The 11,757-nt window shown below is 57.1% G+C and overlaps 1 protein-coding gene across 7 annotated transcripts in view; it reads right to left on the reverse strand.

Moving 5' to 3' along the window:
* Positions 1–11,757, reverse strand: part of DAGLA (diacylglycerol lipase alpha) — a 68,188-nt gene that overhangs the window by 39,147 nt on the left and 17,284 nt on the right. The gene's annotated exons all lie outside the window — the stretch shown is intronic.

Genomic DNA, 11,757 nt, shown 5'->3' on the forward strand with positions numbered 1-11,757 from the left:
TCAACCCCCAAGCCGGGCGCAGTGGCTCACGCCTGTAATCCTAACATTTTGGGAGGCCTAAGCAGGCGGACGACTTGAGGCCAGAAGATCAAGACCAGCCTGGCCAACATGGCGAAACTGCATCTCTACTAAAAACACAAAACCTAGCCAGGTATGGTAGGGGGCACCTACCATATGGTAGGGGGCACCATATGGTAGGGGGCACCATATGGGGGCACCATATGGTAGGGGGCACCTCCCAAGTCCTAGTTACTTGGGAGGCTAAAGCAGGAGAATCGCTTGAACCAGGGAGGCAGAGGTTGCAGTGAGCAGAGATCGCATCACTGCACTCTAGCCTGGGCAACAGAGCAAGACTCAGCCTCAAAATGATAAAATAAATAAATAAATACATACATACATAAATTCCCTTCTCAAGAGCATATTATGACTCCTAAATGCCCTTTAAATAAAATTAAAACTCCCAACCATTAGCTATAAAGTTCTACACCAACCGCACCCCTACCCTGCCCTGCCCAGCTGTGCTGTAAGCACCCACACCATCCACCTCATCTGACTCTGTCCCTGCCAGCCAGGCACGCCCACTCTCAGCTCCTGTCTTTCCACCTGCTCAGCCACTGAGTGCACCCCATGCCCAGGCATTTCCTCCTCTCCAGATAGCCCCGTTTGCTTCGGGCACTCCTCCCCGACATGGCCTCCACAGCCTCCGAGGCCTGCTTGGGTGTCTGTCCCAGCTGGCCTTCAGCCCCAGCCCTGGCAAACCAGCCCACAAATGACCAGGTAAGCCTGTGACCCACTTTCTTGCATGTTTCTGTTGTGCCTGCCTCGCCTCCTCCGTTACACTGTAGGTCCCAGGAAGACCCTGGCCTCCACCTGCCTCTCTCCCGGCCTGTGGGGGAGTAAGCCAGGAGGCTCTGGGCAACACGGAGACTCGAAAGGGGAGGGGAGCACAGGCCTCCGCGATGAGGGCAACCCCATCAGACCCCTGAAAAGTGCCAGCCTCTGCCTGCCCATGCCTGAGCAGGGCCATGGACCCACTCTGTTCTGGGTAGGTAAGGACTCATCTGCTCGACCTCTAATCCCGGAGTTTGGCATCACTTTCCTTCCCAAGGGACTCACCCTCAGGAGCTTGGGGCCCCAGCCTTGTCACGCTGTCACTTCTGTGGCCTCTGCTTCCCGACCTGCTCAGGGTGTGGTGGGAGGTGGAGCTGGGGCCACATGTTCGGCACAGCCCCTCTGGCCCCAGTGGCACTCCACTCCCACTTAACGAGGACATGGCAGAGAGGTGGCGGGAGTGCAGGGCTTCATCCCAGTCAACCAGGGGCTGGTGCCCTCGGCCCCCTTAACCATCTGCAGTGGGGAGGAGACAGGCTCCCGCTAATGCCTACTGGCCCAGGGGAGGTCAGTGAAGCTGCTGTAACTCCAAGGCATGAACCTTTCTAAGAAGGAGCTGACGGCAATGTCTGAGAGAGACCAGCAGTGCTAATGGGACGCCCAGCTGGGGTTGTCAAGCCAGACAACGTCCTGGTGAGATCGGCAGAGGCCAAGGCTCCTGCCAGGCAGAAAGTGGCACCTCGTCTCCTCCAGGGTTTGGGGACGCAATGTGACAATGCCTGCTTCCTCGGCAGGCCCAGTCCTAGGAAGACTCTGGGGTGGGGGTGGCGGTAAGGGAGTCAGCAAGAGCTAGGGGACCTCAGCGGGGTCAGCCTGCGTCACAGCTCATGCTGACTCCTCCACCTTCAGTGGCCGCCGGCTGCTATAAATACCACTCCTGTCTCTGGATGTTGCAGGAGGTGACCTAGAATCATGGGCTCTGAGGCCTCCTGGGTGCACCCCCCGCCTGTTTTAGACAGAGCCTGCCTGACCAGAAAATCCTTGCAGGTTAGAGCCCACCCCCAATCACAAGCAGGTTCCCTCGGCCAGGAGATAAAACCCCAACACTGAGGGGAGATGGCTTCCAAACCTAGAGCTTCCCCCAACTTGCACCTCGACATGTTCATGGGCAGGGTGCAGATACCAGGTCCCTAGGAGCAGAGCCCTGGCCAGCCCAAGAGACCCGAAAGAGACATGGCACCCAGGACCACTGGTTCAGCCTGAGACCCGCTGCTAGTCATTCTCCTCCACGCCCACCCCCGTCTGGACTCCAGCTCAAGGGTGAAGGCTCCAAAGCCATTTGATCCCAAGTCCCTTCCCCGCCCCCAACTTCTCAGTCCTATGGTTGTCCTCGATTCTTGATTCAGCCTGGTTTCCAAACTCGTCACCACCCTGGCAGCCTCCCTGGGGTATACTCTGCTTCGAAAGCGGCCCTGTGAGGCTGTTCTGCAGTTCTCAGATGAGTCCTTGACAGTTTCATTCTTCCATTTGGTAGCACGCTTCTGAGTGAGCCCTTCCCTCCTCTAGCGGTCCCAGCCAGGCCCAGGCCTCAAACCCCAGGCTGGGCTGGCCCAGGAGCAAGGACAGGAGGTGGTACTGGCCCCAGCAGGTGTGAGGACACCAACACCCACAGATGGCCAGGGTTTGGTTCCAGGCTCCCTGGCTTAGGGCAGGGGCAGGCTCTCAGAGTAGAAAAGGCTGGAAACAGCTCTGGGGGTGGACCCTGGGTGGTGTGAACACATTTGAAATCTGGTTAAAGTCAAACTAGTGCATGCAGCCATTCTCCATCCGTCCACAAATCACCAGAGTGCCTACTACGTGTCAGGGATTGGGTGGATGGTGACAAATAAAAACCGACACGGTGCCAGCCCTTATGGAGCCTGCAGTCCAGGAGGAAAGAAACTTCAAGTGAACCTTCACATACAACAAAGAAAAATCCTCTGATGCGTGCTCAGATGGGGAGGCTGCCTGCAGAGCTCGGAGCTGGAGCTGTTTCGGAAGGACTAGAAGAGGGAAGCGACCACAGGAGAGGGCGGCGGAGAACACGCACTGGCGCACTGGAGGATACCCTTGGCAGCAGGGCCCAGATGTGAGGACAGTGGAGGCCTGGAGGATGGAGCCAAGTCCAGGGCCAGGCCAGCGAGAGGAGGCCGAGGCAGGCAGGCTGGCAGGGCCAGGCCCTGGGTTCTGAGCCTGGGAACAAGCCAAGGTGGGCGCGAGGGTGAAGAGAAGTGGGTGGCCCAGATGGAGATTCAGCAGACAAAATGGGGACAGACAGGGCGGGTATTAAGGATGTTTACTGCCCACTGTAACACTGGCACTGTCAAAGACAACCCCAGCTGTCTGTCCTGTGCAATCGGGCAGGCAGAGGGGGCACCCGATCCCAGAAGAACGCCTTGAGAACGGAGGCCTGGGGCTGCCCACCCCAACCTCAGAGCAACAGCTCCAGGAGTCGGCCCTGGGCTCTGTGAACACAGGTGAAGTCTGTGTCCTCCCCCTCCCCGCAGTCTCAGCTCAGCCCAGACTCGAGCTCAGGCGAGCCCGGGCACAGCAGGTCAGGACACCAGTCCAGGAGTCCCACTCAGGGGCAGTCAGTGGGCTCTGCCCCCACCGCCGAGGGTCCCCAATCATGCGCTTGAGGGGATTTGAGGCATTCTCCTGAACATTCAGCTCCCCGCTCTTCCTGCCATCTAGCCCCGACCATGAATAGGACTCCGCAGAGGAGCTCTCAGAGCTAATTCAACCTACTACAGGAGGGGAATGGAGGGAGGGTCTCTGCATGCCAGTCACCCACTCCTCCAACCATGTGTTGGGGCTCAGAAAATGGTACCCCAAAGTGAAGGCCTCACAAACAGCCTCAGAAGCAAAGCTTTCCTCTGGCCTTCTCCTGCCTTCCTGTCTACCCTTCACTCTCCCGACACAAACCATAGAAACTAGAATTCTCTTCCCCACCCCTCACTCTCCCCAGAGGCAAGCCATAGAAACTAGAATTCCTCTTTCCAAGGCAGCTCAAAGAAACCAGAACTCCTTTCCCCTAAAGCCACCCACAAAACCTAAAAGTATTAGCCTTTCCCTGCCTTTCTGTGTAAGAGTTGGCCATAAAGAAATTCTCTGGCTGGGCACAGTGGCTCACGCCTGTAATCCCAGCACTTTGAGAGGCCAAGGCAGGCAGATCACCTCAGGTCAGGAGTTCAAGACCAGCCTGGCCAACATGGTGAAACCCCGTCTCTAACAAAAATATAAAAAATTAGCTGGGCATGGTGGCACGCGCCTGTAATCCTAGCTACTTGGGAGGCTGAGGCAGGAGAATCGCTTGAACCTGGGAGGCGGAGGTTGCTGTGAGCCGAGATCACACCACGGCACTCTAGCCTGGGTGACAGAGTGAGACTCCAACTCAAAAAAAAAAAAAAAAAAAGAAATTCTCTGACCTACTTTGTTTGATAGGAGATCATGAGACCCCCACTCGGAATCCTGCCGCATGCCCTGAAGGAAGGAATGCAGCACACAGAGGCCAAGAAAAATCTGAGGGCAGGCCTTGCTGGGTTTCCCCACTCGGTCTGCTCCCATGGTGTCTTACTCCTTTCGTCCCATCACAGCTCTTCCTGGCTGTCCATTCCACCTCAAACTTAAGTGTAAAAATGGAGTTTTCCCTGGATCTTTGGGTCTTCATTCTGAAGGCTCCCATGTCACGTAAAACTTTGAATAAACACATTTGTTATGCTTTCCTCTTGTTAACCTGCCTTTTGTTATAGGAGTGTTGGCTATGACGCTCATGACGGGGAGAAAAGGGATCACCCTATAGCTGTGCCTACAATCCATTCATCCATCAATCCATCCATCCATCCATCCATCCATCCATCCATCCATCCATTCCTCCATCCTCCATCCTCCATCCACTCACCCACCATTTCCAGTCATTCGACGCTATTCATCATACTTAGAAAGCCCTCTCCCTCTCACGCTGGCCTGCCAGCCCTGTGGCCTGGCCTCTGCCTGCCCTCACCCACCTCCCAGGCACCCTGGCCTTCTCTCTGTTCTTACAACAGGCCAGGCGTGCCGAACGCCTTTGTCCTCACTCCTCCTCTAGCCTGGACAGAACCGCCACCCCCACCCCCACCCCCAGAGCTCTGCATGGCTGGCTCCCTCCTGTCATTCAGCTCCTAGCTCAAACATCCCCTCCTGGGACCTGCCTGCCAAATCTCAGGTACCCCAAGCGCCCCCATCATAGGACTCTGTTTTCCCATCAGCACTTCTCACCATCTAAAATTCTGGTTAATGTGTTTACTGTCTGGCTCCCTTCACCAGAGTGTGGCTTCTCATGGGAGGGGTCTCGCCTGTTTTCTTCCTTGCCAGGTTCCCTGCACTGAGTAAAGGTTTGGCAGGTTGGGGGAGCTCATCACATCCCTGCTGCCTGAAACAGAAACCATTTCTGAGCACAGCCTGAGAAGGACAGAAATAGGAGATTACAGGAGCCAAGGCAGAGCTGCACCCAGAACCCAGGGCTCCTGACTCCCAGCCCCGGCCTCTTTCCACACCATCTGCTGGCCATGCCTGGGATCCAAAGCCCTATCCTGAACTGCCCACATATGCGACTTCACTGGCTACCAACGACCACGCTGTGGGCGAGGCAGGGAGGAAATGTGGCATCTTCATTTTACTGATGAGGCCACTGTGGCAGGAAGGGGCTGTGGGGTGATTTGCCTGTGGTAATGCAGTGAGTGGTCCTGCTACTGGAGGGCTCCCCAGCGTTGACAAGCCTGGCTCCCCTCCACCTCCCTGTGCATCCGGGCAAGTGTGACTTGCGTCCACCTCCGTACAGCATCCTGTGGGAGGGAGAGGGCACCTCCAGGAAAGAGCACAGAAAGCCACGTTCTCAGGATGCAGCCAGGAGACTCAAGCCCTCTCCCAACCGGGGGCCCGGAGGGCGCCTCAGCCACGGCCTGGCTGTAAGTGAGAAGGGGAAGGACCTGGGGAAATGACTTCTCTTCTAAGAGACTCAGTGTCTTCATCTGGAAGATGAGGGGGTTGACCAGATGATCTCTAATTTCCCTAGGATCCACTTTTCTCTCCACCCCGCAATGCTCAATTTATAAGGGTCTGCAGCCTCTGCCTCAGGAATATAATCCCACAGAAGACTCGGAGCCTTAAGGTGCTATCATCTTTCTCACCCACTTTCTTCTGGGCCCTGACAACGCCCGGGAGGTAGACAGGCCAGGAATTTCCACACCATGGCCCAGCGCTTTGACGATCCCCACTTTTGGAATCTGTCAGAACTAAGTTCAAAACCTAACATGTTCAGCTTGTAATTATCAGAGTGAGAGAGAGAGAGAGAGAGAACCTAACATGGGCTAGGTATGGTGACTCATACCTGTAATCCCAATGTTTTGGGAGGCCGAGGCTAGAGGATCACTGAGGCCAGGAGTTTGAAACCAGCCTGGGCAACTAGTAAGAACCCATTTCCACACACAAAAAAAATTTTTTAAAATTCAGCCAGATGTGGTGGTGCTTAAGTCCCAGCTACTCAGGAGGCTGAGGCAGGAGGATTACTTGAGGTCAGGAGTTTGAGACTAGTTTGGGCAACATACGGGGAACCTGTCTTTATTTAAAAAAAACAAAACAAAAAAAAACTATCTGGGCATGGTGGCACATGCCTGTAGTCCTAGCTACTCAGAGGCTGAGGCAGGAGGATCACTTGAGCTGCAGAGTTCCAGGCTGCAGTGAGCTGTGATCGCACAACTACATTGAAGCCTGGGTGACAGAGCAAAACTCCGTCTCTAAAAACAAAACAAGAAAACCTAACTCCCCACTGACTGCTGCTGTGTGACCTCAGCAGGCTCGGGGATGAGACTTGGTAAAGGGCAGGTTCTCAGGGTCCTCATCCGCCCCTTTCCCTGTGACACAGAACTGCCCTTTGCCAGCTTCCCTCGAATGTGAGAACAAACAAGATACACTAAGGGTTCCTTAGAGGAAAGCACTAGAAAAAGCCTCAGCAATACTCCTTCCCTTTAAGCAGAGCCTTGGGCTCCCGCGTGCACACATCTCCACCACATGGGGTCTCATCGAAGCCCGGCTTCTTTCCTCCTACGGGTTCGTATAATCCAGGAGACCAGAGGAAGACAGCAGGTACCTGAGATGTGCCCAAGCCTCGGCAGCTTCCCTACCCAGAGCAGAGGGCGAGGCAGGCAGCGGGCATGTGGTGGGGCTGGGCCTGGCAGTGGAGCGGCTGGCTCCTAGTCCCCATGGCCCCTCGGAGCCCAGCCTCCTCTCCCCTCTTCTGGGGCCTTGGCAGGACACATGAGATCACATCTGGGCGGTGCTCAGGGCGTCTGAGAGAGAAAAGGCCCAAGGGATGGAGGTGGGATTAATTATGTATTAACATGCTTCTGTATTAGCACTTCTGTTTACTGCAGGGCACAGTGGGAAACACATGGGGCTTGGTGTCAGAGAATCCAGGTTGGAACTGGGGCCTGGCCACTCAAGAGGTATGGGCAAGTCACAACCTCTTTGAGCCCCAATTCCTGGAAAAAGGGGATGAACAACATCTGAGTGATGCTGGAGAAAGTGTGACACAAATCAGATTTCCTCAGCTGCCAGTGGGGTTGCAAGAACACCAGCCTCCCAGTATCGCTCACTGTGAGGAGGCCAAGTGCCTGGCCTGGGGCCACATGTGACTGACATGCAGGGGGTCTCATTATTACTGCTGGAGGAGCAGGGAGGTGCAGAGTGAAAGGCCTGAGGATCGGACTATTGGCAGTGCCATTCAGGCTGGCACTCTCTGGGTGTGTCCCAGGTGGGTATACTGGGCCAGCTCTCCCTAGGCAGATCCCCACAGCAGCAACAGAAGGAAGGGGTTGTGCGGGACTCGAGGGAGGGAGGCACCCGGCTCCTTGCCTGGCTAATGCAAGCCCCTCTTTGGGGTCCCAGCTGTGGGACAGAAAGGGCTCCCCCTTCCCTAGGATGCCAGATCCATCAGCAGCTGATTATCTAATCTGTTCCCCTTGGCCTGAGGACAATGACCACAGCCTCAAGGAGTCACTGACCATGAGCTGAGTCTGACAGGAGAGGACGCTTGCAGGCCACACCCTCAGGAGGGCAGGTGTTGGGGAGGCAGGTCCAGGGCTTCTGCCTCCAGGGCCAGCCCAGAGGCTGGAGAAGTCCAAGTTCAAGTTCCTGGGGCTGACTCATCAGAAAGAGGGTGAAGAGGTCAGGGCAGGGACTGGTTGAATCAAGACAGGCTCTCCTTGCTAGGAAGAAGGGTGGGGGCCTGCAGACAGGCTGCCGCAGAAAAGAAAGGCGCAGATGTGTCCATAAATACTCCTAGATTCAATCATGTGCTCCTCTGCCTCCTGTCATACAAAAGTCTCATTGATGCATCCCCTCACCCCCACGACCCAGGACCAGTGCCCCAACAGGAGGGCTCTGGGGCCCTCTCCAGCTCCTTACTGACAGTCCAGCTGCTGCTGCCGCTGCCCTGGCACGCCAGGCATGCCAGGCCCGGGTGCTGCCAAGTCACATGCTCTGCGCAGGCGAGGCCAGGCACTGCTGGGGCAGCCTTGGGGATGCAGGGTGGCGTGGCATTCGCAGGCACTGTGGGTCTGCAGAAAAGCTGGGTGCCCAGAGGCAGCTGGCCACCTGCCTGCCACCCTCCCCAGCCCCACCCACCTTCCAGGGGAGAAATCCTTGGGCAAACAGTCAGCCAGGTGTGAGCAGCACAGCAAATGCAGGGCTGGGAAAAGCAAACACAGAGGGCCTCCATGCTGCAGGCCCGCTGCCCTATGGGGTGGCATTCGGGTGGCCCTGCCCACAGCTGCCACTGGTGTCCTCAGCACTTTGCCCACAGTATTTGGAGGGTCTTCCAGGATGAATGCTTCGGCCTTCCCTCCACTGTACTCCCCGGAGGGGCCCGACTGTGAGGTGACAGAGGCAGCCGCAGGGAAGAACAGGCAAGGCATGAGTCTTCAGGGGGTGAGACGGACCTGGGCCTGGAGTCTCTGCTGGGCCACGCCTTGGCTGGGTGACTTGGAGCAAGTCAAAGAACCTCAGGGCCAGGAATGCCCACTGCACATGGCCTTTGTGAAGGTTAAATGGGATAAGGCCCACGCGGGACCACTGAGAGAGGATTTGGCACAGAAGAGGGTCTGGATACGTGGGTGCTCAGCTTAGTGCCACCTGTGGGTGTGGGGTGGAGCCAGGGCGGGTCGCAGCAGGAGAGGCAGTGCCATGGCGGTCTGGCCCACACACTCTCCCAGGCCATGCTCACCTGGCTGATCTGTGACGCCCTGGCCTTAGCCCCAGGGCAGTAAGGCCAACACCAGACTTCTGGCCAGTGGCTGCAGGCCAGCCAGGAGGGAAGGACGGTCCAGTTCTATTCTACCAGCAGGGGCTGCTGCGTCTGCTGGCCCCCAATTCAGGGCAGAATGCCCCCCAGCTGAGAAAGGGCTGTGCCCCCAGTGGCTCCCATCCAGGCCTTCAGCTGCAGATTGGCCTCCACCCATAGGCAGCCAGAGGAGGTCCTGTCTTGCCGAGGGTGCACAGCACGTCCCACTTTCTCTGCTCTGCTGCACACCACAGTTGAGTGTGCAGGCGGTCCGCAGGCCTCTGTGCCCTTGCACAGTCTATTCTGTTTGCCCAAAAGGCCTTTTCCAATCTTGCTCCCCTGGGAACTCCTCAGTGTTCCAAAGGTCAGCCTAAACACAACCTCCTCTGTGAAGCTGCCGGGGCCCACCAACCCCCAAGTGCAGACCTAATCAGTGCCCCCTCCATTCCGGGCTCCCGGCTGGGCTGGGAGCTCCAGGAGGGTAGGGCTACACTTTGCATCTCTGTGTCCTTGGCACCCAGCACCATGCCTGGTGCCTAGCAGCTGCTCAAGAAATGTCAGACAAGGCCCCCGGCCCAGCTCCCTTGCTCCTCTCAGATCATGCTGCCAGCACATTTGGCCAAAGAGACTCAGAGATGGCATGTGGGAAGCAGGGCAAGAGTGAGCTGCCCCAGGGAAGCAGGTGGGGTACAAGGTTTCCTTTCCTTTGGAAACTGTCCGTGCTACATGCACCAAGCTTCACCCACAATCAGAAGTGGCTCTGGAGGCTTGCAGGCTGCCTCCCCATCTCCAAAAGCAGAAAGCAAAGTTAGCAGGGGGGTGAGCAAAGGAAAGGGAAGTGCACCGGAACTGCAGAGAGAAAGGCAGTTGTGGCTGCCATCTGCTGTGAGCAAGATGTTTGGAGAACATGCGCTCCTCATTCTGAGGTCTCCCAGCCAACTTGCAGAGAGCTGGGCCGCCCCTCTGCAGATGGGAGCCGGCAGCTCCGCCAAGCTGCAGAGGCCCCACAGGAGAGATGTCAGGGACCCTACCTGCCTGCCCCGACTCCTCTGGCTGGCCCAGTCTGACCTTCTGATTCTTGAGCAGACTGGGGGCCAGGAATGCCAGCCCAGGACACGAGTCACACTGCCTTTTCCAGGGAGCCCCCAACAGGCTCTGAGAAGGCAACTCCACAATAAGACTGATGATAATGTAAATATAAGGGTGATAAGGGCAGTAGTACCAGCCATTGCTCACTGAGAGCCCAACTAGCTGCCAGAAGACCTGGTACTGGGAACTTCCAGCCATTATCTCACTTCGCCCCATGACTCCCAGGGGAGGAGGAAATGGAGGGTCCAAGAAGGGGCCCTGGCACTGCTCCTCACTGCAGACACACCTGGCTACCCAGGGCCATGATGGGAGGAAATTAGCTGGGCAAGGCAGGGCATGCCTGTAGTCCCAACTGCTTGGGAGGCTGAGATGGGAGGATCACTTGAGCCCAGGAATTCGAGGCTGCAGTGAGTGCAGTGAGTGCAGTGAGCTATGATTGCACCACAGCACTCCAGGCTGGGTGACAGAGCAAGACCCTGTCTCTTAAAAAACAAAAAACAAAAAAACAGGAGAATATCCAAGTGGGAAGGAGGCTCTGAGCCACTAAGTCACAAATGCTCATTTGAAGGAGGAAGATGAGGAAGGATGTAGACAGCTGCCCCAGGCCACAACGAGGTCAGCAGCAGGCTGAGAGCAGAACTTGGAACCCTGCCCCACAGCCCAGGCTCCGGGGGCCTTGGTTCGCTCCTGCGCAGGAATGGCTGCTGTCCTCCTGTCCTTGGCACCACCTAGGGGCTAAGCCATTCCCCCAAGCAGAGCGACACATTTCCAAGGACTGAGGTAATGCTGGCCTTGCCTGGAGGGCCCATCTCAGTTTAGGCCAGGCCTCCCTCGCCCTGGCCCAGCTACTATGCTCCTGCCCACAGCAGCGGGCCAAGCTCAGGAGGCTGGGCAGGGCTGGGCCCACCAACCACATTCCTTTCCAGGGCCACCCTACCCTGGGGCTACCCACAAAGGAATTAGCACAGCTAACAGCCTCATCAGAGTCACTGGAGCTGTCCATGGCACTGGGGCACAGAAACTGCTTCATTTCTCACTGGCCAGGCGAGCAGGTAGGGGGCTGAGAAGTCTGCCTGCCAAGACCGAACCATGCCAGGGTCCTGAATGTCACCCTGTGCCCTCAGCCCTGGCAAACCAGTCCCCAGAGGCTACCATCCCCTGCTATGCCATCCCAGGGAGGTCAGGGGTGGCCTCCTTCCCCTTGGCAATAGGAAGGTGAGGGTCTTGGGGCAAACCACCCAGATCCACACCTCCCATCCCACCCCGCGGCTCTACTGCCACCGCCCCCACAGGCCAGCTCGCAAGCCGTACACTCCACATTTCTGTCTGCTCAGTCCTCCCCCAGCCCCCTACACACCGTAATTGCAACACCTCCGCCCCACTGACAGCGCCTGCCGCTGCCTGCTCGCTGCCAAGGGGGCTGGGAGGGCCCAAAGATGTGCTTCATGCAAACCTTACTGGGGAAAGGGACTACAGTTTTC

This window comes from Macaca mulatta, chromosome 14, assembly GCF_049350105.2.
Source record: "Macaca mulatta isolate MMU2019108-1 chromosome 14, T2T-MMU8v2.0, whole genome shotgun sequence".
Taxonomy (NCBI): Eukaryota; Metazoa; Chordata; class Mammalia; order Primates; family Cercopithecidae; genus Macaca; species Macaca mulatta.